This window comes from Nicotiana tabacum, chromosome 6 (genome assembly GCF_000715075.1).
Source record: "Nicotiana tabacum cultivar K326 chromosome 6, ASM71507v2, whole genome shotgun sequence".
Classification (NCBI taxonomy): Eukaryota; Viridiplantae; Streptophyta; class Magnoliopsida; order Solanales; family Solanaceae; genus Nicotiana; species Nicotiana tabacum.
This window is the reverse complement of record NC_134085.1, coordinates 101472540-101499324: the sequence shown is the minus strand read 5'-3', so window position 1 is coordinate 101499324 and position 26785 is coordinate 101472540. Positions and strand designations below refer to the sequence as shown.

At 38.4% G+C, this 26785-nt stretch overlaps 2 long non-coding RNA genes across 2 annotated transcripts; both read right to left on the bottom strand.

Moving 5' to 3' along the window:
• Window positions 1–376: 376 nt before the first annotated feature.
• On the bottom strand, window positions 377–16884 carry LOC142181658 (uncharacterized). Its single transcript, XR_012710542.1, has 2 exons — window positions 13065–16884; window positions 377–2510 (listed from the first exon to the last, which is right to left on the bottom strand). It is a non-coding gene; the product is annotated as an uncharacterized LOC142181658 (long non-coding RNA).
• A 2986-nt stretch (window positions 16885–19870) lies between these two features.
• LOC107772202 (uncharacterized) lies at window positions 19871–22082 on the bottom strand. Its single transcript, XR_001645013.2, has 2 exons — window positions 21871–22082; window positions 19871–20117 (listed from the first exon to the last, which is right to left on the bottom strand). It is a non-coding gene; the product is annotated as an uncharacterized LOC107772202 (long non-coding RNA).
• Between the last annotated feature and the right edge of the window lie 4703 nt (window positions 22083–26785).

Below are 26785 nucleotides of genomic sequence, written 5' to 3'. Positions count from 1 at the left end.
AGAATGCCTTGGCTATGGAAGAAATGTATTGCTTCAGAACTGTCACCAAGTTCAAATGCATTGTCTGAACTAAAGGTTTGAACAGAAGACTAAAAGAGGACTTTAACCATGACAGTAAAAACTTTAAGGATAGAAAGAGCGTTGCTCTTACAATAAAGAAAGTGAGTCCAGGTGAGTCTTGTATAATCATCAACCAAAGTTAAAAAATATCTAAATTCATTATAAGTTCTAGTGTTATGTGGACCCCAAATGTCAATATGAACTAATTGAAAAGGGGCAGAAGAATGTATAACACTTTCAGGAAAAGGTAATCTCTGTTGTCCTTCTAGAGGACAAACATGGCACATAAACTTTTGCTTGGAAGATACTTTATCAGACAAGAAAGGAATAGTTTTTATTCTATGATAAGGCGTGTGTCCTAATCTTTGATTCCAAACAAGTCCAATTTATTATGGCAATGTGACTGATTACAAGCTTGAGTACTATTAACATGTGTAACAATATGGCTGGACTTATCAGAGACTACCGAAACAGAATTAGGTAAACTACTAGAAGAGGAAACATACGTAGAACTAGGTGAAACGGGGAAGAGGTCAGCATTTGGATGAAGATAGTATAGCCTGCCTGCAGCTTTACCAATTTCCAGTGGCCTCTTCAGAGAAGGGCCTGTAAAGAATAAATTGTTTTGGTAAAAAGTATTGAACAATCTAGTTGAGAGATAAGTTGATGAACTGATATTAAAGTGAAGTGAAAAGATAACACAAGAAGAACACGAAGTAAAATTATATCATATCTAAGATGCAGATATCTAGTAGATATAACTTTAGCTTTATATCTATTAGGTAATATGACAAGAAAAGGCTTGACTAGTGATTGAACATTAAAAAGAAAATGTTTGTATGGGGTCATGTAATTAGTGGCACCTGTGTCTAATATCCAAGGATTAACACCTAATTGTAAGGAAGCACACACATGAGAACCCTCAGAATCAACATCATATCTATTGAACAAACCTGTAAAGTGTGCAAAAGCAGAATGATCCACATTTGAGATATTAGGTGTGTAAGTATTAGACATCTGATCTTGTTTAAAAAAGGTCAACAGGTGTTGATACTTGTCGTGCCCCATTTTTTCGCGAAGATGGACTTTGATGTGTGACAACTCTTTTAAATGGGTATTAAAAGAGAAGAATCGACACCTAACGATTTTAAGGTGTGTTAGGGCACCTGTTTGCAAATAACTCTGTTTTAACTAGTCAACATCACCAAAGATCAGGTAAGGGATCAAATTACCTCAAAGAGAAGGTGTTAGGCATTCTTCAAGGTCCACAACTATGGTTCCTGGTCGAATTTTAGACTATGTGAGATTATTGAATTAAACTAGGTTGTAGGTTGCTAAGCTGTGAATTAATCCTAGTGGTCAAGCATATACATCAATTAAAATCAACTAATTAAAACTAGTCATGACAAAAATATAAGAATTGTTAATTATAAAATCCTATTTAGTTACATTAAATGGGGGACCTAAATTTTTAAGCCTGATGGATCAACTCCCGTGCAAAGTCTGCTAAGACTTTTATAGCCAAAAGTGCAATGGCTATTCGGGCAATTTGTGTATCATTTCCATCTACCCTCATTACTATCTTCGAGTTATTAACCTAAGAGCGTACTAGTTAATTTTAAAGCGCATCTTAATTTAAAACTACTTGTCCCTTCTTATAATCCAGGAGGCTTTGGATACTATTCTAAAACGATGGTTCTAGACATAAAGAAAATCTCGGGTTTCTATTTCTATTCTTATTAGCGTCACATAAAAGGGAGAACATTGGGACTTAAACAAGTAACACATAAGGCATGTAAGGGCTCATATTGGCCTCCGAATTAATTAAATTGAGAGATGATAATTGAAGTAGTGAAATGAACTCTTATAATATAATAACTTTCTTGAATTGATACTACGCAACTCAAGTATAAGCATACTACAATAAACATAATTATAAAATTACTAAAAATGTCGAGTAGAAGATAAAGTAGTTTGGATTAAAGTATAAAGCTATGTACTCTTTTGTGCGAAGGTAGATAAGAAAGAGGAATTGAAATAAGATACCTGATTGAAAATCGTATGCCAGAAAACTTACTTGTATACAAAGATTGTTACTAGCCCCCAAGACTTTAATAAAAAAATAAAAATATTATAGGAAGACTATACTTACTTAAGAGTTCTTGTTTCCATGAAATGAATCAAGGATATTTTTTGTAAAACTAGTTTGACGACAAGTTTAAAACAATTAGCAATATCCACTATTAAAAGGAAAACTAGTCATGACAACAATTAGCAATATCCACTCTTTTAGACAATTACAGATTATTTGTAGCATTATAAGGCCAACATTACAACACAAGCTAAACTAATGAGCTTCAGGCGCAAAGTAAATTCCAACACAATAATTCTTAAATCTTCCCCTTCCCAGGCGACTCCAAATCCTCGCTCAATGCTCGAATTACGCCATTCTGTAACATCATAGCCCAACCAGAACACATATGCAGCGCACATGGAGATCGAATTGTCGCGAAAATAGATTTAACTCGTTACTTCCAAATAATATAACTTCAAGTATTTAATTCAAACAATTTGCAATTTAGTCATGTAAAGATAAAGAATATGCTGAGAAATACAACTCGCTAGCCTTTAACACCAACGAAGTTGTTGACTTATCTTACTATTAGTTTCTAAATAGAGCACCTCTAGTGTTCAAATCAAATAAATAATTACTCAAACAAAATAAAGTACAAGCATTATGGGATAGCAAGTTATCTGGATGCTTTATCCATAGACTGAATATCTAGATGAATTAAAATCCTAAGGACATGGTATCGATGTTTGAGAACATCATGGCAGTAATATTATAGCCAACAAAGCAAACAAATATAACTCTTAGCTTCTGATGATTTCGGACTTGGGAGTATGTCCGATCGGGTTTTGGAAGTCCCGAGAGCGTTTCAGCGCCTATTGTGGAAGTTAGCATTTTGGAAGAATCTCATAAGTTTGGGTTGAAGTGCATTTCAGTGTTATTAATTCCTGTTTGGGATTTCGAGTTTGGGAATAGCTCCGTATGGTGATTCTGGTATTGGGAGTGCGATCGGAAGTGAACTCGGAGGTCCGTAGGTCATTTTGGAGTCATTTGGCTAAAGATAGAAATTTGATGGTTTTTGAGAAGTTTGACTGAAAGTGGACTTTTTGATATCGAGGTTGGATTTCAATTCTGGAAGTTGGGGTAGGTCCATAATGTCAAATATAACTTGTGTGCAAAATTTGAGGTCAATTGAACGTGATTTGATAGGTTTTGTCATCGAATGGAGAAGTTTGAATTTCTAAAGTTCATTAAGCTTGGATTGGAGGTCGATTCATGATTTTAGTGTTGTTTGATATGATTTAAGGCCTCGAACAAGTTCGTAATGTGTTTTGGGACTGGTTGGTATGATTGGTCGGAGTTCCGGAGGCCTCGGGTAGATTCCGGGTGGTTAACGGATTGAATTGGAACTTGGGGGAAGAGCTGAAGTTGTTGGTTGCTGGTGTAACCGCACCTGCAAGACTTGGGCCGCAGGTGCGGAGCCGCAGAAGCAGCCCTTGTGTCGTAGAAGCGGAAAATGGCTGGGCTTGGATGGGGTCGCAGGTGCGACGAACCTTCCGCAGAAGCGAGACCGCAGAAGTGGACTTGAGCGAGTTGGCTGAGACTCAACATGCGGTAGAAATTTCCATAGGTGCGGAGCCGCAGGTGCGAAAATGCTGGAGGTAGTGTGGTCTTTTAAAAATCAGGAGATGGTCATTTTTCTCCCATTTTCAATTGGTGTGGGCGATTTAGAGAGCTTCAAGTGGGGTTTTTCATTATCATCAACAAGGTAAGCTAACCCTGCCTATCTTGAGTTAAATATAATGATTATGTATGAATTTTTGCATGTAAATTGGTAGAAATTTGGGGGTTTGAGGAAACCCTAGAAAATTCATATTCTTGGATTTTGACCACGATTTTTGGGTATGAAATTAGGAGAAAATCATATATTTGAGTTCGTGAGTTCATGGGTAAACTTTATCTTCGAAAAATTTTGGAATCCGGGCACGTGGGCCCGAGGGCAATTTTGTCAACTTTTCGCTCGGGGTTAGGAATTGTTATAAATTGGATTGTAATGAGTAATTGAACATATATTAATGGATTTGCATAATTATTGGCTAGTTTTGGAGCATTGTGCATCGATTCGAGTCTTCGGAAGAGCGTGGAATGCCGGTTATGAATCTTCGGAGCGAGGTAAGTCTCCTTTCTAATCTTGTAAGAGGGAATTGTCCCCATAGGTGAAATAATTGGTTATGTGCTCCTATTTGTGGGGGCTACATATGCACGAGGTGACGAGAGTTCGCGCGTAGCTACTAATATGTGTAAGTCCGGGTAGTCTAGGACCCAAAAGCATGTTATACTTGGAATATTTGTAATCTTATTGACAGTTTTTTTGCTTAAATCCTATCGAATTGGTAAATGAATTTCTAAAAGTATTAAACTTTATTTTTTTAAATCGTTAAAAGTTAATTGGATTTTATTTGGATAAATGTTTCTCGATAAATTCTTAATTGGCTGTTTGAGCATGTATTTCTATGTGTACCTGCATCGCATGTATGATTCGTGAGCGGGGCAATAGATGCATCTATGGTTCGCGCCGTTCGACCATCAATAATGCATTTATTGATATAGATATTTGCTCTCCCCGACTTGAGATAATTGTTAATGAATGGGTTATGAATTCGGAGACTTTTAAATAAAAAGGAACTTTTTCCTGTTTTGTGACTTATTTGAATTTACTGTTGTTCTTAATAAATTCGTGATTCATCGCATTAATAATATTACTATTGCACCACTAGCAAGTGTCGAAGTCGACCTCTCGTCTCTACTTCTTCGAGATTAGACGGGATACTCATTGAGTATACGTTGTTTTCGTACTCATACTACACCTGTTGTGCATTTTTGTTGCACAGGTTCATATGTGGCTAGAGGCTTAGTGGTATAGCGACATGGTTGATATTGAAACTTAAGAGAGCTGCATTTATCGAGACGACCCACAACCAGCACAGTCCCCTTCAGAGTATTGTACTGTGTTTTTTTCATTTATGTCCACTTTGTATTCAGGATAGTTATCGTATTTTATTTCATTCCCTATAAATGCTCATGCACTTGTGACACTGGGTTCTGGGATGATTATGGGGTATCTTGTAGTAACTGCTTAATATTCATATTTGATTTGAAACGATTATCTTTTACTGGTAAAATTGATGGAAAATTATAGTTCTCAAAATTATTAAAACGAGAGTTTAATTAAGTATTTTGGTTGGCTTGCCTGACAGTGGTGTCCGGCGCCATCACGACCCTTAGTAGAATTTGGGTTGTGACTATATGGTATCAGAGCAGTAGGTTCCCTTAGGTCTCACGAGTCATGAGCGAGTCTAGTAGAGTCTTGCGGATCGGTACAGAGACGTTTGTACTTATCTTCGAGAGGCTACAAGGCTGTTAGGAGCACTTCCCTTCTTGATTCCTCATCGTGCGATTTGATTCCTTGGGGCTTATGCCCTTATTTCCTTCGTACTCAACCTTACGCGACGCGAATCGCTTGTTATAAATCGAGAATTGAGGAATTGTAATGGTACTGCGGACGTGGTTCAAGATGTTTCTCCTAGTATAGTTGATTGGGCTATTGTCGTCGCCTTGTGGGAGGATTTTTCTATCGTTTCGACTCGGTAGTTGTGCTTCTAAGAGCTTAGAGGCTATGCACAGGTTGCTATGATGCTCACGATAGGTTATCGCACAGTAATGACTTGATAGCAGGATACTTGCCTATGTGTTGGTGCAGTGAATGATTTCAAAGGAAGCCTACTCAGTGCACAATTCAGATATCTGATATTTTATTTCCGGTAGAGGAAAAGCAATTAGCCTAGGGACGTCCAGATTTAAAGCGATGGAGTAACAAGACTTGGTGATTTCAAGCGTGATGGGATTCTCATCTGCAATGTGGTGTCGTCGTCCGCGATTGAATGTGTTAAGTTCGTTGCTGTTATGGTCTTCTGCAATTTGCCTTTGGGGTAAGATATTGTGAAATAATATTGGAGAAATGATTGTTAGATATCTCGGGGTGCGGTGGTTCTAGATTGAATCGGTGTTTCTAATGCTGACGACTCGAGAAAAATAATCTTCGGAGAGGTTTAAAGTTAGTAGCGATTTGTTGGTTCAAGTGTTACGAAGATAGATTTTTATTTAAGGCAACAACTGAGCGGTAAAGGATGAGGAAGGACATGTAGGGAGTGTTAAGTGGTGGTTAAAATTTCTAGAAGGCCAAGTATAAGAAGCTAAGGTCCAGTAGTCGATTAAAGGGTGAGTTTCGCCAAAGTGGGAGAGTGGCGGAGTTGCATATGGGCTTGGTGGTAGGATGACCATGCATCTTGAGGAGAATTTGGAATGATTTGGGAGTTTTAGAGATTGGTGATTGGGGCCTACGGATTTAATTTGGAGCATAGACTATTATGCGGCAGGAGATTTGATATAACGGAAAGGAGCTGCTTGAAATGAAGAAGGATACAACATAACTTTGAATTTAAAGGATGTTGTCGCACATCTAATTGATGTCCACGAGGGGTGAATGGACTTGTGCAGTTAAAGAGTGAGCTCGGGCTCAGGATGGGTTATTGATGTCGTAGTGATTGTACCCCGTGCAGCAGCATTGGAAGATGTCGGAAAGTAATTTCCACAGGTGGGTTATTCCCTGTGAGCAGGTTAGGGGTCGCGTGGTTGGCGAAGCTTCTGCGGAGGATTTTACTGGCCATTCCAGTAAGAGGTCGAATATGTGAATGTTGATGGAAATTCAAGGTGTTCATGAAGTGCTAATGGAAGGATTTCAAGGAATCTAGCGGTTTAATTGCGCGAGGTCATGTCAATAAGAGATAAAGAATCTTGGTGAATTCCAGAGGTGTGTAATAGTGGCTCCAAGCTAAGTGGGAGAGTCCCACCGCCTATGATTGGGTTGTATAGTTAACTACTTGCGAGGTTTCTGGTTATTAGCATATTGATGGGTTATTTCAGCTACGGGAAAAGGACATAAGTGGTAATTTGAGCAAAGGCATTGTTAAAGGTGTGTTATGGTTGGTCTTATTGGCTCATGTTCAGACTTGGAGAAGGATTTAGGATTTATGCCTTGTATAGATACAGGTTTCAAGGAAAGTGATTCTGCTGGGTGCTTCGTCGAGAGGGTATTCATGTGCTAGAAGATTTATGGAGTAGATTATATTCGGGGCCAAGTCAGAGTGGGTGGCTCTCAACAACTGTCCTAGTGGATTCAAAGGGATAAAGTGTGGTACATAATGATTTCGAGCTTATAGATACGGTTAAGGATCAAGCTTTGTAGCAGCTTATGAGAAGAGGTCCAGAATGTTCTATGATGTTTTGACTTGCAGGCTGCATTTGGGAGGAAAATGAGAAAGGACTTCGGATACATAGAGGGATTATCAGAATGGGCGTACCGATTAAGGATGCGAATGTGTGCACAAGGGAGGTATGAAATAGTTCGTGGAATTTGAGACAACATGGTCTCGTGATTCAAGGTCACTCGGGATGAGTACGGATGGAGTGAACTATGTATTGAATGGTGTTATTATTATTTCAAAGGCAATCAAGGATAAATTGGGCGAAGATAGATTGGCTAGACATAGTTGAATTGGCATATTGGTGGTAGTGATCAGTTCCTTCAGCGTGATCAAGTTATGCAAGTGATTTGTGACGATAAGTGTGAGGCTTGTCGGCCGCCGTAATTGATGTTATTCAGAAATATTCAAGTATTATGGCCTCGTTAAGTGTAGGCGGATCCCGGAAGGATCATGGTAGTTTGGGCCACTATCTGAGGATTTGAATGTTCTACAGTTATGAGAATTCACTCGCGTGTAGCTATGGTTCTCTTGGAATGAGTTAAGTAAAAAGGTTCTATGTGATGAAGTGTTTACCCTAATAGTGGTTCAGAAATTATGATGAAATTCTTGTACTATCGCATGTTGGCTTGTTAGGTGCAATGAGCAGTATGAAATTTAAAAGTGAGGATCAAGGTTGCGGTTCGATGTTTGACGAGGATGTCACGAGCTCGGATGAGCAAGAAGGGGATTTGGGTATTTTGAGTAAGCTGTTATTGCCTTCGGCGTCACCTAAGATCGGCATTTTGTGTTGAAGGCTTTGCATCTTGGTTACAGTTTTTTGATATGCTCTATAACATTAGTGTGACCGGTGGTATAGATGTGCAGACTCGTTATCTAGTGCGGAAGGTCGTGGGAGCATATCTCACGGGAAGATTGTATAAGTGTGACATGTAGTCACTTGATTGATTAAAGATTTAAACCAAGTATGAAGATCGTGGTAATATCACTAATTTGAGAATTTATGCCCGGAGGGCACTCGACTTATTGGGTTGTGGACTGTGGAGGATTGTCCCGGTTATGATGGTAGTTCTCGTGTGTTTTGAGGAAAAGGTAGTTATTATGGACCTTCGAAAGGTTATTAGCCTAGTTCAGTGCGATCAAAATCAGCTTGAGGTATGTGGATGGATTTAAATGTGAATATGGGCCTTATATCAGGCCGAATGGCGCTTCTTATGGAGGAATTTTCAGACATGGGGTGTTATTTCATCGTCAGCTATTTCATGCAATGCTATATTGTGCTGTGTGAGTTGTGAACGACTCGATAATTTTCTTATGTATTGAGGTTCCGCGTAGCGATGGTGATATGTGAGCAGGATGGCTCTTTAGCTTCAGAACATATATCGCACCTCAATTGTGCTTGAGTTTTGTAGCCTATGGCACTATATGTCTCCCCAGGGATGGTATTATGCACTTAGCGTGCTTGTGTCCGATATTCGATATTTTGTTGTAATGAGCAATTTAGCTCGGTGTGTATCTCCTTATGTGAATTTTCTGGGTGGATCGGGTGGTACGCCGCCATGGGTATGTTGTCTGGATCAGGTTGCGCGCCACAACAATGTGATGTTGAGTACAGTTCCCTATATCTATTTTTATGCATTTTGTTTCCTATTTTTCTGAGGAACACTCATATTAGTTGTGTGCCCACGTCGTATGTATGATTCGCGAGTGGGGTGTCTGTTCAATTATGTTGACCGCGTCGCATGTATGATTCGCAAGTGGGGTAATTGGATTTCTTTTTCAGAGTTTGTTTCCTTTATGTATCATGTTCGAATTGGTAGCCTATTGGCATATTGTGGCATCATATGAGATTTTTGATCATGTTCGGGTTGGCTTATTGCCTAAGCAGTTCGTACTAGGTGAGACGAGATCATTGAATTTAGGATCAGTGCAATCTGATTATATGAAGTATATTAAGGAGCTAAGACCATTATTTGATTCAGAATGAGGTGATGGTTCTTGTCAGGAGTATAGACCTAATGATTTGTTGGTTCGGCAGTTGGTTATGAATTTCTACACATCCCTTCCATCGTGGCGGTATTGTAAGAGTTAGAGCAAGACCTATGTATGTCATGAGGTGCAATGGGAGCATCAGATTCATGGAATTTCGACTAAATTGATCAGAGAATGTTATTGTGGTCCTGTGAGTAAAGGGGTGCAAGGTGTGAATTCAGCTAAGGTATGTAGTCATGTTTTGGTGTTGTGTGTAGTTATTGATTCAGTGAGCGTACGTTGGAACAGTCTTGGTAGAGAATTTCGGAGGTTGGAATTGGGCTCTATGGCCTATTTGCCTAAGTGGAAAAGGGTATCTTCAGATTGATCGAGCTATGGTGCCTAGCTGAGTTGTGGTAGCACGGGTAGGTGCTCGAGGTGTTAAACAGTGATTTCGGGCAACTCCAATGCAGTTCTTAGCACGTTCGAGGACGAACGTATGTTTAAGTGGGAGAGAATGTAACAACCCGACCAGTCGTTTTGAGCTCTAGTGCTTCGTTCAGCAGTTTGACGCCATTAACAGCTTCACATCAGGTATTATAACTTGTGCGCACAGTCGGAATTGAATTCCGGAAAGTTCAGAGTTTATTTGGAAAGAGAATTCTCATTTCTGAAGCTTTAAGTCGAAAGGATGGACTAAGATTGAATTTTTGAGTAAACTACCTCGGATTTGGGATTCAAAGGTTCCAGCAGGTTCGTATGATGATTTCGGACTTGGGCGTATGTCCGGATCGGGTTTTGGAAGACCCGGGAGCGTTTCAGCGCCTATTGTGGAAGTTAGCATTTTGGAAGAATCTCATAAGTTTGGGTTGAAGTGCATTTCAGTGTTATCAATGCCCGTTTGGGATTCCGAGTCTAGGAATAGCTCTGTATGGTGATTCCGGTATTGGGAGCGCGATCGGAAGTAAATTCGGAGGTCCGTAAGTCATTTTGGAGTTATTTGGCTAAAGATAGAAATTTGATGTTTTTGAGAAGTTTGACCGGAAGTGGACTTTTTGATATCGGGGTCGGATTCCGATTCTAGAAGTTGGAGTAGGTCCGTAATGTCAAATATGACTTGTGTGCAAAATTTGAGGTCAATCGGATGTGATTTGATAGGTTTCGTCATCGAATGTAGATGTTTGAATTTCTAAAGTTCATTAAGCTTGGATTGGAGGTCAATTCATGATTTTAGCATTGTTTGATATGATTTGAGGCCTCAAGTAAGTCCGTAATGTGTTTTGGGACTGGTTGGTATAATTGGTCGGGGTCCCGGGGGCCTCGGGTGGATTCCAGGTGGTTAACAGATCGAATTGGAACTTGGAGGAAGAGCTGAAGTTGCTGGTGTAACCGCAACTGCGAGACTTGGGCCGCAGGTGCGGAGCCGCAGAAGCAGCCCTTGTGTCGCAGAAGCAGAAAATGGCTGGGTTTGGTTGGGACCGCAGGTGCGATGAACCTTCCGCAGAACCGAGACCACAGAAGAGGACTTTAGCGAGTTGGCTGAGACCACACCTGCAGTAGAAATTTCCGCAGGTGAGAAAATGCTGGAGGCAGTATGTTTTTTAAAAATCAGGAGATAGTCATCTTTCTCCCATTTTTAGTTGGTAGGGGCGATTTAGAGAGCTTCAAGTGGGGTTTTTCATTATCATCAACAAGGTAAGCTTACCCCACCTATCTTGAGTTAAATACATTGATTATGTATGAATATTTGCATGTAAATTGGTAGAAATTTGGGGGCTTGAGGAAAACTTAGAAAATTCGTATTCTTGGATTGTGATCACGATTTTTGGTACAAAATTAGGAGAAAATCATATATTTGAGTTCGTGAGTTCATGGGTAAACATTATCTTTGAAAAATTTCGGAATCCAGGCACGTGGGCCGAGGGCAATTTTGTCAACTTTTTGATCGGGGTTAGGAATTGTTATAAATTGGATTGTAATGAGTAATTGAACATATATTAATGGAATTGCATAATTATTGGCTAGTTTTGGAGCGTTGTGCATCGATTCGAGTCTTCGGAAGAGCGTGGAATACCGGTTATGGATCTTTGGAGCGAGGTGAGTCTCCTTTCTAACAATGCAAGAGGGAATTGTCCCCATAAGTGAAATAATTGGTTATGTGCTCCTATTTGTTGGGGCTACATACGCACGAAGTGACGAGAGTCCGTGCGTAGCTACTAATATGTGTAATTTTGGGTAGTCTAGGACCCAAAAGCATGCTATACTTGGAATACCTGTAATCTTATTGACAGTTGAATTGCTTAAATCCTATCGAATTGGTAAATAAATTTCTAAAAGGATTAAACTTCATTTTCTTAAATAGTTAAAAGATAATTGGCTTTCATTTGGATAAATGCTCCCCGATAAATTCTTAACTGGTTGTTTGAGCATGTATTTTTATATGTACCTGCATCGCATGTATGATTCGCGAGTAGGATGATTGTTTATTTAAATTTGACGGTGTCACATGTATGATTCGCGAGCGGGGTAATAGATGCATCTATGGTTCGCGCCGTTCAACCCTCGGCAGTGCACATTTTACATTTATGTTGGATTAGGCCGTACGACCTCGGCATGATTTGCACATGCTTGTATTGCTTGCCTGGAGATTTATTGATATTGATATTGCTCTCCCCGACTTGAGATAATTGTTAATGAATGAGTTATGAATTCGGAGACTTTTAAATAAAAGGAACTTTTTCCTGTTTCGTGACTTATTTGAATTTACTGATGTTCTTATTAAATCTGTGATTCATCGCATTAATAATATTACTATTGGACCATTAGCAAGTGTCGAAGTCGACCACTCGTCTCTACTTCTTCGAGATTAGACGGGATACTCATTGAGTATACGTTGTTTTCGTACTCATACTACACTTGCTGTGCATTTTTATTGCACGAGGTTATATGTGGCTAGTGGCTTAGTGGCATAGCAGCATGGTTGATATGGAGACTTTGGTGAGCTGCATTTATCGAGACGACCCGCAGCCCGTAGAGTCCCCTTCACAGTATTGTACTGTATTTTTTTTCATTTCTGTCCACTTTGTATTCGAGACAGTTACCGCATTTTATTTCATTCCCTAATAAATGTTCATGCACTTGTGACACCAGGTTCTGGGATGATTATGGGGTATCTTGTAGTAACTGCTTAATAATCATATTTGATTTGAAACGATTATCTTTTACCAGTAAAAATGAAGGAAAATTATAGTTTTCAAAATTATTAAAACGAGAATTTAATTAAGTATTTTGGTTGGCTTGCCTGACAGTGGTGTCCGACGCCATCACGACCCTTAGTAGAATTTGGGTCGCTATAATACCTATGCAGATTCAGCTATATTCAAAGAATGAAGATCATGGAACTTACAAATATCATTCGAAATCTTTTAGGCAGAATTCCTAAACTAAATCGTTGAACATAGCAGATAAGTTGATGCTACTCTTATTTATACAATCTTTAGTCCTAAATAAAATAAATAATTTCCTAGTTACTAGAGTGCCAGAACAAATCCAAAAGACATTTATGGTTAGGTCGTCTCATAATCAAAAACACACACGTAAAGTCAAAAGATCAAAAACACACCTGAATTTAAGAGACGTACCTGGTTATTATATTGGCATAATTTCAATAGAGTACCGCATGGCACTCGATATCTCGGCATGGCCAAGAGTGTACAAAATACAAAACAAAAGAGAAGGACTAGTTTATTATAACAACAACCAACACGTAAAGGAATCATAATGCATCGTTAAGGAAACTAACCCGTTTTTTGAGTACCAAATTCGTAAAAAAACCAGAATTCCAAAGAATGATTCATGGACAGAGCTTCAATAGCAGTAAATATGCCAAACAAACTCCAGAAATACGCAGTGATTGTAATGAGAAAACTCGAATGATAGCGACAAGAAACCAATACTCAAATCTCGACGCTCCAAGATCACCAAAACTTCTAAGAATTTCAAGCAAACATTTGTGTAGAGTGAAATAAAAGAAAAGAAATGTTGCTTTGGCTTGCAATAAGCAAAGAAGTAGCCGAAGAGCAGTGAATGCAAAGTATATCACAGTAAAAGAAAAGTTATGGAAGTGATGAAGAGCAATGATCAAAAGTCCTCCTCCTCTTTCTTTTTTCTTTTTCTTTGCCTTAACAGTAGTAGTATTTATAGCTAAAAATTATTAATGCTCTTAGTAAAAAGTACAGAAATTAAGGCTAACAATTAATACTTAACAGAATTAATTAGCAGAAATCGGAGGCCACAACTTTGGAAAAAAAAGTGATTCTTTCTATATATAAAAAGTATATGAATATTTATCAAATCCAACTATAATATAATTAGAGCAATAATAAATCATGTCAAGAAGGAAAGAAACTTACGGGATTGAGTTTCTCTGAAAATTATTATATCAAATCAAAGAAAGCGGAACCCGCGATAAATTCAAAATCTTTACCTATTTGGGGACTCCTATGAACTTGGACAGATTTTTCAATGAAATTCGTACCCAAATCTTCCACCAAAATTCGTTCTTTACAGGAAGAGATACAATTTCTGATTTCGAGTGATTTGTGAAGAAACTATGCTATGACATTTGGTATTAAAATAGTAAAATAATTAAGGAAATAACTAAATAGAAAAAGGAAGGAAAGTAAGAGAATAAATAAGATAATGGACTAAAGATGGGAAAATGGATGTTTGTTGCTGGCGAGGAAGGTATAAGATCGGAGAATTGGTCTGGGGTTAGTCTCGTTGAGATTTGCTTTAAGGTTGTTGGGCTTAGGATATTGCTGGGTGAAGTGGGCTTCATTTGGACTAGATAAATAGGGGAGTATTTGGGCTACTATTTTAACTAAAAAATATAATAATTATAGTAATCAATAATTAATAATAATAATAATAAATGATAGCAGTATAAACTTTGTATGTGATAAAATAAGTAAAAATAGCATCTTTAACATATGCAAAAAAATAGAAGCTCAATGGAATAAATTCAATAGGAGGAGGGGCAAAATTGGGTGTCAACAGTTGCCCCTCTTTGTCCGAGAACGATGAAAGAGTTTTTGGGCAAAGAAATTGACGTAGTAGCCAATTTTGTCCAACTGATGATATAGTTGTGTAAGAATAACTGGGAATAAGAGTTTTGAAAAATATTGTGGTCGAACTCCGGTTTCTGAGTTGCCTACATATATTCCGGGCTTTTTGAGAATCGGGCCGTGTGTAGTTCTAGATTAGGGAAGGATATGAATCCTTAAAAATTTGCCCCAGTATTGAATTATGATCATAGTGGATATTGTGATCGTAAACAAATAGAAGGGGGTATGATGAAAAATAGGATTGGGACGTTATGTGATTTTGAGTAAGGTAGAGATTGTTGCAAAAATTGAGAAAAGAAAAGCAGGTAGTAAAAACTAATATTATAAAGGGGATAAAGGCGCACTTACTAATTCAAGGAGATGTTATTTCTAGAAATTATTCCGGTCTCAAGTTGGCGTTGATATTGAGTAGAAATAAAAAATAGAGAGATACTGGATGCAAAAATTGCCCCAATTTGATAACAAGAACTTGTTGTGATATTTTGCGCCTTGTACTTGCAAACTTCAAGTATTGCTATAAAAGATAATTAGTATGTAAGCATTAATGCGATGAATGTAATTTACTAAAAATATTTAAACATGATGCAAATTCCCTCTAAACCATGAAATTTATCTTCGGACGATGAGGATGATGTCCTTAGACCATGATGTCCTGAGCCATGAAGCGTATGATAAGGTATCACAGGCCATGAAATGGTGTTCTCGGGCCATGCGGATGGTGCCTCTGAACCATGACGCCTTTGAATAATGATATTCAAATTTGATAAATCCTCAAGCTATGGCATGGTGTCTTCCGGCTATGAGGATGATGCCTTTTAGACTGTGACGTCTTTGGAGAAGTTGGCGATGTTTCAGCCCATGAGATGCAATAATATGATGATAGAATCAACAAGACAAGGCTTAGTCTTGTGAGCTTGAGGGCAGAGCTTAGCCCGAAAGAAAAGCAAAAACCGGAATAGAGCAATATTTATGCAAGGAGGGACAATGCTTAGTCCCATGCAAATATGGAGGCAGGGATTAGCCTAATGTAAATATGGAGGCATGGATCAGCCTCATGCAAGTATAGAAGCAGGGATTATCCTCATGCAAATATGGAGGTAGGGATTAGCCTCACGCAAATATGGAGGCAGGGATTAGCCTCATGCCAATTTTGAGGCAAGGATTAGTCTTATGCAAATATGGAGGTAGGGATTAGCCTCATGCCAATTTGGAGGCAGGGATTAGCCTCATGCCGATATGGAGGCAGGGATTAGCCTCATGCAAATATGGAGGTAGGAATTAACCTCATGCAAATATGGAGGCAGAGATTAGCCTCATTCATATATGGAGGCAGAGATTAGTCTCATGCAGGTATGGAGGCAGGGATTAGTCTCATGCAGATGTGGAGGCAGGGATTAGCCTCATGCAAAATAGGAGGCAAGGATTAGCCTCATGCAGATATAGAGGCAGGGATTAGCCTCATGCAAATATGGAGGCAGGGATTAGTCTCATGCATATTTGGAGGCAAGGATTAGCCTCATGCAAATATGGAGGCAGGGGTTAGCCTCATACCAATTTGGAGGCAGGGATTAGCCTCATGCAGATATGGAGGAAAGGCTTATCCTCATGCAAGATTGGAGACAGAGCTTAGTCTCATGCAAAGAGAAGACATGGATTAATCTCATGCAAATATGGAGGCAGGGATTAGGCTCATGTAGATATGGAGGCAGGGATTAGCCTCATGCAGGTGTGTAGGTAGGGATTAGCCTCATGCAAATATGGAGGCAAGGATTAGCCTCATGCAAATATGGAGGCAGGGATTAGCCTTATGCAAGGATGAAGGCATTGTTTAGCCTTATGCAAGTAGAGGAAGATAGTTATGTAAATGAGAGAAAGCAATTCTTAGCCTTATGAAGATGAAGACTTTGTGCTTTGTTGTGTATATCCCTATGTAGGTGGTGGTGTTCGTGCTTTGTAGTGTATGCCTGGTGAGAATATTCTTGACGTTGTTGTACCTATCATTCCTTTTCAAAGAATTTGATGATACAATCCCAAATTTTGAGGAAACTCAAAATTTTGCCCCAGTTTCCTTTTTGGAGGGAAATTGAATTTTTATAATAATGAGACTGAACCAAATAATGGGTTACATACGTATCCCTTTTAAACAGAAATCAGATAAAAACATAGATTGTATTTGAAGCTTATAGAATCGCTAGAAAGTGCAAGATTGATGTAATCGAGTAGTCACCTGTTGAAAGTTTAGGTGGATGCTCCAAAAGAATAGAGTGTGACTAGAAGATCGAGCTTAGAAATAAAATTTTTAGACGAGTATCACGGGTCGGTGGGTGGAGATTAGTAGAGGAACACGTATCGCTTCAGTCGTATTGACCATTGAGACTGCAGTTCTCGAGAAGGTCTCTATGATTCAACATGTACGTGGAGATTATTACTAATACTTGTGAGAGTATTTTAGAATTGAGCAAATAAAGTACCAAAGCCAAACACATGAGTCTAGCATACTTGGATTTCAAGTCTTATGGCTTGGATGTAAAAGGTGCAAGATGAGCAAGACACAGGACCATAATGTCTGAACAAGATTAGGTCACATTGGGCTACTAAGACAGAATAGAATTAATCGGATAGAGGGAAGATTGATTGTATGAACGTGAAAATGTCCTATCTTTTAAAAATAGAATATTATGCCAGTTTGGAGAAAGTCACTAGAAGACTCTAGTATTGCATAAGTTGGGATACAAAACAAAAACCCAAAAATAATATTAGTCGGACAATAGCCCTAAGTATGATCTGGATTGAGTTCAATAGAGGATAGAAGCAATTGAAGGGTAAAACATCTCATTTTGAAAATGTTATACCCATATGAGAAAAATTGAGACGTAACATCATTTGAAGAAGAAATTACGTCATTAACTACATCTGATGAAAATGATAGGTCAGTCAAGTCGTGTAATCAATGGACGAAATACTCTCGTTAGGCAAAATAGGATATTATGCCCTTGGGACGGGGAGATAGTTTGTTCAGACCCAAGATTCGTATGATTTTAGCCTAAGGATAGAAGTCGAAGAAATGCCCTAAAATTGATTGTATTAGGCATGGAGTGATTTTGAAAGAATATGTCATGAGTACTTTGAAATAAATAGCAAACGAATAAATGGAAATATGTGACAGAGAATATAGATACACATAATAATGTGCAAATAAGCATTTATGGGGATGGCAAAAGAGATAAGGTTGATTTAGCCCTAACACTCCTAAATTTAAAAATTTAAGACAACAGTCAGCATATTAACACATCTTTTTCCAAATAATGCACATAAGGTGATTGTGTCCATTGGGGTTATGAAAATCCCGGTGGACTTTGGACAAGGCTTATCTTAAAGGGTTATTATGTGGACAACATATTAACCCGGCTAGGTTTGACCATGATGCATGCGCAATTGATCAGAGTAAGGCTGCTATAGAGGTCTAGACTGGGACCCTCAAGCGGACAACTTGAAGGGGAAAGGCACGGAACCATCGAATGCACCGCTGATCGACTAGTTTTACCGCAAATATGCCTTTTCGAATTTAAAGAGTGATATATGGGAAGAGCGCGGACACTCATCAAGGGTCGCTATATTGATATTTAGCACGAGTAGAATATGAGTTTAAAATATGCTTATGCAAAAGTCATAACATATGATCAAGTAATTTACATGGTGAAAGCATATAAAGGCAGTATTAAATAATGCGATAAAAAAAGCAAAAGAGAAAGGGAAGAAAAAAAATACAAAGGAAATAGGTTAGCATAGTTCAAAAAAAGTTCAAAACATAGTTAAATGAAACGAATAAAGGAGAAAAGGAAGGGAGGTTTATAGCAATTTTGAGCAAATAAAGGAACGGGAAAGGGAGGTACATGAAAGAAATCGAACAAGCAATCCAATAATCTACACAAGCAAAATTCATTATGGTAAGAGCCTAAGTATATCCCCAGCAGATTCGCCATGCTGTCGCGCCCCATTTTCTCGTGAAGAAGGGCTTTAACGTGTGACAACTCTTTTAAATGGGTATTAAAAGAGAAGAGTCGCCACCTAACGATTTTAAGGTGCGTTAGGGCACCTGTTTGCAAATAACTCTGTTTTAACTAAACAACGCCAGCAAAGATCAGGTAAGGGCTCAAATTACCTCAAAGAGAAGGTGTTAGGCACTCTTCGAGGTCCACAACTGTGGTTCCCGGCCGAATTTTAGACTATGTGGGATTATTGAATTAAACTAGGTTGTAGGTTGCTAAGCTGTGAATTAATCCTAGTGGTCAAGCATATACATCAATTAAAAGCAACTAATTAAAACTAGTCATGACAAAAATATAAGAATGGTAAATTATTAAAGCCTACTTAATTACATTAAAGGGGAGACCTAAATTTTTAAGCCTGATGGATCAACTCCCGTACAAAGTTTGCTAAGACTTTTATAGCCAAAAAATGCAATGGCTATTCGGGCAATTTGTGTATCATGTCCAGCTACCCTCATTACTATCTTCGAGTTATTAACCTAAGAGCATACTAGTTAATTCTAAAGCGCGTCTTAATTTAAAACTACCCGTCCCTTCTTATAGTCCAGGAGGCTTTGGACACTATTCTAAAAGGATTGCTCTAGACATAAAAAAAAAATTCAGGTTTCTATTACTATTCTTATTAGCATCACATAAAAGGGAGCACATTGGGACTTAAACAAGTAACACATAAGGCATGTGAGGGCTCATGTTGGCCTCCGAATTAATTAAATTGAGAGATGATAATTGAAGTAGTGAAATGAACTCTTATAATATAATAACTTTCTTGAATTGATACTACACAACTCAAGTATAAGCATACTAGAATAAACATAATTATAAAATTACTAAAAATGTCAAGTAGAAGATAAAGTAGTTTGGATTAAAGTATAAAGATACGTACTCTTTTGTTTAAAGGTAGATAAGAAAGAGGAATTGAAATAAGATACCTGATTTGAAAATCGTATGCCAGAAAATTTACCTGTATACAAAGATTGTTACTAGCCCCCAAGCCTTTAATAAATAATAAAAATATTATAGGAAGACTATACTTACTTAACATTTCTTGTTTCCATGAAATGAATCAAGGATGTTTTTTGTAAAACTAGTTTGATGATAGATTTAAAATAATTAGCAATCTCCACTGTTAAAAGAAAATTGAGTGCATTAAAAATTATTATTACTAGCACAATAACACAAACAGAAAATTACTTCTCCCTATTACTTAAATTCTATACGCATGGTAATAATATTGAAAATGAAAGCATGACTTCAATGATTAGTAAAAATAGAAACAAACCACAATAGCAAATAGCATATAGCAGCAACAAGTGACAAACAAGTTTCAGCCCCAATCATCCCTTTTACACAATTACAGATTATTTGTAGCACTATAAGGCCAACATTACAACACAAGCTAAACTAATGAGCTTCAGGCACAAAGTAAATTCCAACACAATAATTCTTAAACCTTCCCTTTCCCAGGCGACTCCAAATCCTCGCTCAATGCTCGAATTAGGCCATCCTGTAACATCATAGCCTAACCAGAACACATATGCAGCGCACATGGTGATCGAATTATCGCAAAAATAAATTTAACTCGTTACTTCCAAATAATATAACTTCAAGTATTTGGTTCAAACGATTTGTAATTTAGTCATGTAAAGATAAAGAACATGCTGAAAAATACAACTCGCTAGCCAATAACACCAACGAAGTTGTTGACTTCTCTTACTATTAGTTTCTAAATAGAGCACCTCTAGTGTTCAAATCAAATAAATAATTACTCAAACAAAATAAAGTACAAGCATTATTGGATAACAAGTTATCTGGATGCTTTATCCATAGACTGAATATCTAGATGAATTAAAATCCTAAGGACATGGTATCCGTGTTTAAGAACATCATGGCAGTAATGTTATAGCCAACAAAGCAAACAAATATAATTCTTAGCTTCCGACATACTATCCACAACTGGAAATGCAGTATATTAGGCCAGTTTATCCTAAACATGGTGTCTAAGTGTCAAAACAAGTGCACTGATTTAGGCAGGGTAGTTTTAACTACATAAGACCGGCAAACAACCTTAAGGTTTAAGGGAGGAAGTTTTAACAATCCAATGCCGCCTTTTATTAACTAAGAAATACTCACTGAAATGATACTTATGCAACATGAATTCAGCTCTATTCAAAGAATGAAGATCATGGAACTTACAAATATCATTCAAAATCTTTTAGGCAGAATTCCTACACTAAATCGTTGAACATAGCAGATAAGTTGGTGCTACTTTTATTTATGCAATCTTTAGTCCTAAATAAAAGAAATTATTTCCTAGTTACTAGGGTGCCAGAACAAATCCTAAAGACATTTATGATCAGGTCGTCTCATATTCAAAAACTCACACGTAAAGTCAAAAGATCAAAAACACACCTGAATTTAAGAGACGTACCTAGTTATTATATTGACATAATTTCAATAGAGTGCCGCATGGCATTCGATATCTTGTCATGGCCAAGAGTGTATAGAATACAAAACTAAAGAGAAGGACTAGTCTATTCTAACAACAACCAACACATAAAGGAATCATAATGCGGCATCAGGAAACTAACCGGTTTGTGGAGTACCAAATTTATAAGAAAATTAGAAATCTAAATAATGATTCACGGACAGAGCTTCAACAACAGTAAATATGCCAAACAAACTCCAGAAATACGCAGTGATTGCAATGAAAAAAACTCGAATGATAGTGACAAGAAACCAATACTCAAATCTCGATGCTCCGAGATCACCAAAACTTCTAAGAATTTCGAGCAACACTTGTGTCGAGTGAAATAAAAGAAAAGAAATTTTGCGTTGGCTTGCAATAAGCGAAGAAGTAGCCGAAGAGCAGTGAATGCAGAGTATATCACAGTAAAAGAAAAGTTATGGAAGTGATGAAGAGCAATGATCAAAAGTCCTCCTCCTCTTTCTTTTTTCTTTTTCTTTGCCTTAATAGTAGTAGTATTTATAGCTAAAAATTATTAATGCTCTAAGTAAAAAGGATAGAAATTAAGGCTAACAATTAGTACTTGAGAGAATCAATTAGCAGAAATCGGAGACCACAACTTTGGGAGAAAAAGTGATTCTTTCTACATATAAAAAGTATATGAATATTTATCAAATTCAACTATAATATAATTAAAGCAATACTAAATCATGTCAAGAAGGAAAGAAACTTACGGGATTGAGTTTCTCTGAAAATTATTATATCAAATCAAAGAAAGCGGAACCCGCGATAAAATCAAAATCTTTACCTATTTGGGGACTCCTATGAACTTGAACAGATTTTTTAATGAAATTCGTACCCAAATCTTCCACTAAAATTCCTTCTTTACGGGAAGAGATATAATTTTTGATTTTTGAGTGATTTGTGAAGAAACTATGCTATGACATTTGGTAATAAAGTAGTAAAATAATTAAAGAAATAACTAAATAGAAAAAGGAAGGAAAGTAAGAGAATAAATAAGATAATGGACTAAAGAAGGGAAAATTGACGTTTGTTGCTGGCGAGGAAGGTATAATATCGGAGAATTGGTTTGGGGTTAGTCTCGTTGAGATTTGGTTTAAAGTGGTTGGGCTTAGGATATTGTTGGGTGAAGTGGGCTTCATTTGGACAGAGAACGCATGTTGGGCTAGATAAATAGGGGAGTATTTGGGTGTGATGACCTTTTGGGTCATCACTTGCTTTAATATGAAATTCTACTTTTCAAGGTCTTAAAAACCTCTTTTAGCATCACCTCGATTTACGTGTGCAGTCCGGGAGCGTAGCCGAAAAATCTAAATGTGAAAATCTGTAACAACAAATAATAAATTTTGACTATAAAATAAATTTATTTCACTTCGGTCAACGTTTTAGGTAAATGGATCCGGGCCCGTGATTGGACGGTCCCGGAGGGTCCGTAGGAAAATATGGGACTACGGCGTATGCTTGGAATTGAATTTCGAGGTCCCAAGCCAGAGAAATGAATTTTTGAAGAAAATTATTTTCTGAAATTGTTCATTAGGTTTGGAAATGAATTTTTATTAGAACGTATTGGTATCGGGCCCGTATTTTGGTTCTGGTGCCCTATACAGGTCTTATATATGATTTAAGATAATTCTGTGAAGTTTGGTAAGAAACGGAATCCGTTTGACGCAATTCGGACCTTAAATGCTAAATTTGATGTTTAAAGAAGTTTTGAGAAATTTCATTGATCTTGAGGTTTAATTCGATGTTCATGATATTATTTTGGTGATTTTATTATACGAATAAGTCCTTAGGATGTTTTTGAGGTTGTGTATATATTTGGGTCGGAGCCCCGAGGGATCGAGTGAGTTTTGGATAGGCCTTGGAGTGCATTTTGAACTTAGAAAATTGCAGGTTTTTCATATGTGCATAGCATGCCTGCAGGCTTTGCATTTGCGAAGCCTGGCTCGCAAATGCGAGTGGCTTGTCACAATTACGAAAGAAGCCCAGTCCAGCTTCCTCTCGCAAATGCGAGGTTATCCTCGCAAATGCGAAGTTTCCCGTTTGGCCAGTGATCGCAAATGCGATGCTGTAGTCGCAATTCCAAAGTCGCAAATGCGACATTATTTTCGCAAATGCGAAAGTCCAGTATTTATGAAGGGTTCGCAAATGCAAGCCCTATTTCACATTTCCCAGCTTAGCAGAGGTCGGGCTTCGCAATTGCGAACCCCTGTTCGCATTTCCCATACCTGCGACTTGCAACTTTATACTTAGACGATTTTAAACCCATTTTTCATATCCTCTCAAAACATAAACACACCAAGGGCAATTTTTCAAAGGCTTTTTCTTCTCCAAATCAATTGTAAGTCATTTTTAACTAGTTTTCTTCAATCATTAACATCTTTTAACATGATTCAACTCAAAATCAATGATTTTCATGGGGAAAATTGGGTGTTTTGGGTAGAACCTAGGTTTTTCAAAAAATTGGGGATTTGGACCTCGATTTGAGGTCCGATTTCAAAATGAATCATATATTTGGGTTCGTGGGGAATGGGTAATCGGATTTTGGTTCGAACCTCGAGTTTTGACTATGTGGGTCCGGGGGCGATTTTTGACTTTTTGGGTAAAAACTTTGGAAAACTCATTTTCATACATTGGGGTTGATTCATTTAGCGTTTATTGATGTAATTAAGTAACTTGTGGCTAGATTCGAGCGAATTTGTGGTGGAATCAAGTGGTAAATATATAATTGAAATGTGAATTATGCTCGTGGCATCGAGGTAAGTGTTTGGTCTAACCTTAGCTTGAGGGATTAGGAGTTGAGTCCTATTTGCTATGTGGTAATTATTGAGTACGACGTATAGGCATGGTGACGAGTATCTATACGTTGGTGTCTAGCATGTCTGTGAGTTTTTATATTGTGATTATCATGACTTCATTGTATCTTTCATGCCTTAGTGGTGGTTTCTAATTGTTGTATAAAGTTTGTGGAAGGATTTGTGACCTATGAACATTTAGGAGCGTTGGCTCAAGTTGTATAACGAATAGTGAAAGTATAAGTGATAATTGAACCTCTAGAGCATTGGCTCGAGTTGTGAAGTGAATTGTGAAGTAAAAGTGAGAAAGAGAAGAGATCATTATGTTGTCACCCTTGCCGGGCTATTGTTGATTTATTTGTTATCTCTCTTGTGTGATGTTGACGTTATTGATGTTGTTCCCTTGCGGGATTCTTATTGCAAATTTGATTTATTCCCTTGCCCTATTATTTGTGAATGTTGTTTGGGTGAGGAAGAGAGTTAAAGCGCGAAGGGTGATGTCGTGCATTGTTTTTGTGAGGAAAGAGTATAAAGCACGAAGGGTGATGTCGTGCCATACGATGTACCATTCCATGCCTATTATATTGATTTCATGGTGAGGAAAGAGTGTAAAGCACGAAGGGTGATGTCGTGCCGCATGATGTACCATTCCGTGCATATTGTATTAATTCTTATGGTGAGGACGAGAGTAAAAGCACGAAGGGTGATGTCGTGCACTTGTCTTTGATTTTCCCTGATTCTTGCTGATAATTGAGTTATGTTGTCCTTTACATTTATTTCCTATTTTTCTGTTGTTACTTGATTTTATTTCGAGGTTATAGATTCCCTTACCTTATTTGCCTTGTGATTATTGTTTGGGTTAGGAAGAGCGTAAAGCATGAAGGATGATGCCGTGTATTATTTTGGTGAGGGAGTGTTAAAGCACGAAGGTGATGCCGTGTATTGTTTTGGTGAGAGAGAGAGAGAGTAAAAGCACAAAGAGTGATGTCGTGCACTTGTCTTTGATTTCCTAATTTTTATTGGTAACTGTGTTACGGTTTCTCTACACTAAATTGTTGGTTTCCTGTTGATACTTGTTGTACCCCGCAACATGATTTCCCCATCCTATTTTCAATTGAACTGTGGTGAACCTCATGCTTATTCATTGCTCTTCTGTTATTATTCGATGTTTCGCCGTAGCATGTTTTCCCCCTCCCATACTTGATTGTATATGACTGTTTCTTTTCCCCATCCCATACTTGATTGTATATGACTGTTTCTTTGTGTACTTCTTTTTCCGTTGTATATAGTTAAATTACACAGGTTTATTTGGTAGTCTGGTCCTAGCCTCGTCACTACTTCGCCGAGGTTAGCTAGGAACTTACCAGCACATGGGGTCGGTTGTGCTGATACTACACTCTGCACTCTTTTGTGCAGACCCCAGTGTTGTGGACTTCGGACCACAGTGAGATTGTTAATTCTTGATCATCAGGAGACCCGAGGTAGTCTTGCAGGCGTCCGCAGGCCTTGGAGTCTCCTTCTGTCTAGTATTCCTGTTTCTTTCGCTGCATTTATAGAGACATCATTGTATTTATTTATTTATTTCACACCCTTTATTTCTAGTATTCTTAGATCGTTTGTGAAACTATAACACCAGTTCTGGGTAGTCGAGAATCAAATAGTTGTATTGCATATTCATGATCAGATAGCTTTTGTTTGTTTCTGCCACTTATATTAAATTTTGCTGTTTAACTATTATTATTTCGAAATGGTTAATGAATATAAAATGGGTAAAGAGGTAAATTATGCAATTGATTGGCTTGCCTAGCTCGTATTAGTAGGTGACATCACGACTCCCGAGGGTGGGAAATCCGGGTCGTGGCAAATTGGTATCAGAGCTCTAGGTTACATAGGTCTCACAGTTCACAGACAAGCTTAGTAGAGCCTGAGGGATCGGTATGGAAAAGTCTGTATTTATCCCCCAGAGGCTACAGAGTTAGGAAAAACTTCACATTTATTCTTTCCTATCGTGCGGTTTGGTCTCTCAATGCTAATTGAACTTCTACTCTGTTCTTTCGCAGATGGCGAGAACACGTGCTTCCTCATCCACTGACCAGCAGCCCGAGCCCCCAATAGGAGCTCCCACGAGGGGCAGAGGGTGAGGCCGAGACCGTGCTAGAGGCCGAGGTAGGGGCAGAGCTCATCCCAGAGCAGCAACACCTACAGCGGAGCCTCAAGTTGATTTTGATGATAAGGTTCCGGACCCAGCACTTCTGGTGGGCCCAGCTCAGGTCCCAGAGGGGTTTATTGCTACCCTAGTTCTTCAGGATGCTCTGGTCCATCTAGTGGGCCTTATGGGGAGTGTCACCCGGGCAGTTTGCTTCCTATATCACCAGCCGTCTCTTAGGCTGGAGGAGGAGCCCAGACTCCTGCTATTCGCACTCCAGAGCAGGTAGCTCCCCAGATTCAGATTCCAGTAGTTCTGCCAGTTGGAGCAGTTCAGCCAGGTGTGGTAGCTCAGACCGATGATGGAGCAGCTATGTCTGCCGATGCTTTGTGGAGGCTGGATAGGTTCACCAATCTCTTCATTACTACTTTCAGCAGTGCATCTACTGAGGATCCCCAGGATTATCTAGACAACTATCATGAGGTTCTTAGGAACATGGGGATAGTTGAGACCAATGGGGTCGATTTTGCCACTTTTCGCTTGTTTGGATCCGCCGAGACTTGATGGAGGGATTTCTGTTTGGCTAGACCAGTCGGATCGCCAGATTTGACTTGGGAGTAGTTCACTCAGCTATTACTGGAGAAATTTCTCCCCATCACTTAGAGAGGGGCCTATCAGAGGCAGTTCAAGAATTTTCAGCAGGGTTCCATGACTGTTACCTAGTATGAGACGAGATTCATCGACTTGGCTCGTCATGATCT